Source organism: Eumetopias jubatus, unplaced genomic scaffold, assembly GCF_037043125.1.
Source record: "Eumetopias jubatus isolate StellerSeaLion01/CBP00866 unplaced genomic scaffold, mEumJub1_p1.0 scaffold_10, whole genome shotgun sequence".
In the NCBI taxonomy this organism is placed as follows: domain Eukaryota; kingdom Metazoa; phylum Chordata; class Mammalia; order Carnivora; family Otariidae; genus Eumetopias; species Eumetopias jubatus.
The window spans coordinates 111,051,241-111,055,223 of NW_028274816.1; the positions used below are offsets into that span (position 1 = coordinate 111,051,241).

Below are 3,983 nucleotides of genomic sequence, written 5' to 3' on the forward strand. Positions count from 1 at the left end.
GCCTCTTTGGCATGTTAAAGAACAAAAATTCAATGGCGTACATTTGAAGATCTAATTGGCTTTATTCAATGATTCCGGCAGCATCCCTTCTAGTAAATAGACAGGTGCTCTGAGTAGTTGCACAAAACGGAAGGTTTTTATAGGCAGAAGGAAGGTGAGGCAAGGGAGTTATTAGCAAAAGAAAAGAAAAGGATCATTTCAAGCCAGGCCATCTCCTTTTGGTGCAAGAGAACAGCAGGGGTCTTATTTATGCAGATTATCTCGCTAGCGTGCATTAGGAAATTTCAGATTGACTGTTTAAAGGTCACATTTCTGGAAGAGGCTGAAATTGCAATTAAGTCTTGGTTTGCTGTCATGGGGGCAAGTGACTGCATTTTGGGCCTGTTGTTTCTTTTCTAAAAGGCATAAGGATTATTTTATGTTGATTATTCTTAAGAAACAGCAAACAAGGGAGAAGCTCTGAAAACCAAGAAGTTAACTTTTTGTAACATAGAGAGACATTTACATTTATAAGGGAAATCTCCATTTGTAAGTATGTAGTGTCTCCCCATCTGCACTAGGAAGAGAATAACTAAATCTCTAGAAACTCATATATGGAGAAAGCAACAACTTTAATCTGCATAACAACCTTACCCTTGTTTGGTGTGCTTTTCCTGGTAACCTCTCATAACTAACGTTCTACCACATCCCCAACATCTTTTGTCTTTAGCTAGAGATGTTTTTTGAAGGTGATGGCTTGGGCTATTTCAGAGTTACTCAGTTTTCCTGGATCTCTCCCATGTTTAATAACATGTATATTTCTCCTGTTAATCTTTTACTATAGGGGATGTCTCAGTCAAGAACCTAGAAGGGTAGAGAAAAAAAATATTTTTCCTCCTCAACACCTGTTACGGACTGAATTGTGTTCTTCAAAAAAGATCTGTTGAAGCTCTAGGCCCCAGTACCTCCAAATATGACCTTACTTGGAAATAGGGCCTTTACAAAGATAATCAAGTTAAAATGAGGTTGTTTGTATGGGCTAGTCCATGTTACTGTTCTGCAACTTGTAATTTTAATTTATCATCAGCTAGACCCCAAAACCTTTATTTCTCACCCACTAACCTTTGTCTTACATTTTTTCCTTAAGCTCTTCTTTCTGGCTTACCTCTTAAGTCAGGCAAATTAAATCCAAAACCACCCCACAGGTGATAGCAGCTGCCCTGACAAGACCTCCAGCTTGCCCAGACCACCCAGACTGAGCTAAACGCGACTCATGTCTGTGCAGATGGACCATGGAGTGGCCTCTGGAATGACCTACATTATCTTCACCTCATTATAATACTAAAACCCCACCCAAGGAGGAGCCTCAGCCTCATCTGCATAACATACAATATACGGATAGGCATGTTTCCTTAAGGTGAATGCCCTATTTCATGCCCACCTCTAGATACATATGATGGAAAGGCTTCCTTATCTAAATGTTCATCCTAACCCTAAACAAAGGTACCCATTCACCCTCTCTCTCTCAGGGAGTCAAGGCATTGGAAGCTAATTCTGATGATCTCCTTATTTGCTGCAAATAAATTTTCCTTTGTGTGACAACTCCACCTGGTGTATCTGGGACTCACAAAGGAATGAACTCATGTTGGTTCAGTAAAAATTCAGTATGTGTTGGATATCTTTTGGGGATTGAATGAATTTATTTCAATATCTACTTTATAAGGTTACATTTAGGATTATGTGGTAATGCATATAAAAGGTTTAGGATACAGTCTAAGCATTTAGTAAACATTCAAAAAATACATATTAGTTATTTTTATTGTTATAAAATGGAGGGCAAAATTTTAAAGGGATAATACCAGAAAGTTGCTTTGAGATGATGGAATATTTTTATATTTTGACTGTAGTGATTGTGATGGTTAATCGTACATGCTGACTTGGTTAGACCCAGATATTTGATCAAACATTATTCTGTATGTTTATGTGGGGATGTTTTTGGTTGAGATGAACATTTAATATAGACTTTGATTAAAGCAGATTCCCCTCCACAATATGAGTGGGCCTCATGCCTGAATAGAACAAAGAACTGACCTCCCAAAGCAAGAGAGAATTCTCTCATCAGAGAGATGTCTTTGGACTTGAACTGTAACATGAACTTGAACATGTAACTCTTCCCTGGGTCTCCATAATCACATGAGCCAACTCCTTAAAATAAATCTTTCTACAAACACACACACACACACACACTATTGGTTCTGTTTCTCTGGAGAACCCTGACTACTAATCTGTGTATGTGATAATGTTTCAGAGAATTATACACCAAAAAAAGAAAAAATATATATTTGAGTGAATGTAAGAACTGGTGAAATCTGAATAAGGTTCTTAGTTAACAGTTTTGTAGCCATGTGTATCTCTTGGTTTGTGTTTTTTTTTTGGGGGGGGTCTTTAAAATTTAAAGGTCTTTCCTTTAAAAAAAATTACCGAGTCTACCAAGAAAATATAAAAACATAAGGCTATAAGTAAATAATAGTCTGTTTAGGCTATTACAGTGCAGGTTATCCTCAAGGCCACATACATCCTGCTTCACTGCTGCTTGCACTCTGCTAGGTTTTGATCCTTCTTTGAGTCATAGTCTGGATCATTTTCCTCATCTCCTTCTTCTTCCCCTTCCTCATCTGCTTCTTCACCTTCTTCATCATAATCATCATCATCATCTTTGATAGCTTCTCCAGTAAAGTATAACACTGATCTTGGGATTATACGCTCAGGTAGAAAGTGACCAATTTCAAAGTCTGCAGCAAGGATAGCTTCAGCATCATCATCCAGATCTCCATTTTCAGGAACTTCAGGAGGGGCAAAAAAATTAAAGAAAGAGTCATTGGAAACTGTTTTGGTCACAGTACGAACTGTCCCACGTCCCTTGTGTTTCTGTTTCGTCTTAATGGTTTTCAAAGTGACATTCTTTCCTTTTTTCTAATCTATCTGGCACCCTGTACAACCCATAATTTCTGGTCCATTGAAAGAAAAGGGATCAGAATCATCCGGTTCTGACCTCATCCTATATGTCTTTGTCAACACTTCATTTGTGAAATATTCATTGGGTTCAAAGTGAAATTCTAAGACAAAACTCATGGGCTGGCCAGCATTTGAGAACTTCACTTTAATATCTTTCAAGTGCTTCAAAATAGGTTTATTATGTTCCTGAACCATATCACTGAGCAAGTCAACGTTCTTAAAAACAGTCAACCAGAATTCAGGAATTCCCTTGGGGTCTTCTTTTTCTTCATCCTTTTTCTCATCTTCAATCTTGGCTTTTTCTTTCAGCTACTCCGAAATTTCATCCTCCTCGTCTGGTTTCCATTCACATTCTTCTTCTGTAGGTTCATAAATTGCCTTAATGATCTCAAATAGCTTATCAAATAGAGGATGATAGAGAACAGCATACTTTCTTTCAAGATCATGAACTTCCTCATAGAATTTGGCTTCTATCTGTGCACATTTAACTTGAAGATTTTTGAGAGCATTCACTCGTCTTTTAACTACCTTAGGCAAGTTGTCAATGTCTGCCATGTTGTAAGAATTCCAAATATTGGTGGCTAGCACGGGGAGCCAGGCGGTCGGAGCTGCACAGGCAGTGACTCAGGGCGGCAGCGGGAGGAGCAGGAGCTATTTCTTGGTTTTGATAATGCACTATGGTCAGATAAGATGTTATCCTTGGGGAAAGCTGTGGGAAGGATACATGGGAACTTTTTGTACGATTTCTACTATATCTTACAAGTCTATAACTATTTCAAAATTAAAAATTAAAAAATACATAAATGTGGTCATGCCATGGTCATAGACCTGTTTCAAAGTCACCTGTCAGTATAGAGACCAGGGGCACACACAACAGAAAACATGAGTAAGTTTGAGGGATCAAAGAACAGAGAAAACCTTGCTTCACCTCTCAGGACGAACCTAAACATATGGAAAGTTGGCCTAATATCCCTACCACTAGTAATTTA

The 3,983-nt window shown here is 38.2% G+C and overlaps 1 pseudogene; it reads right to left on the reverse strand.

Moving 5' to 3' along the window:
- Nucleotides 1-2,445: 2,445 nt before the first annotated feature.
- Nucleotides 2,446-3,639, reverse strand: LOC114198896 (nucleosome assembly protein 1-like 1 pseudogene; annotated as a pseudogene).
- Nucleotides 3,640-3,983: the final 344 nt, after the last annotated feature.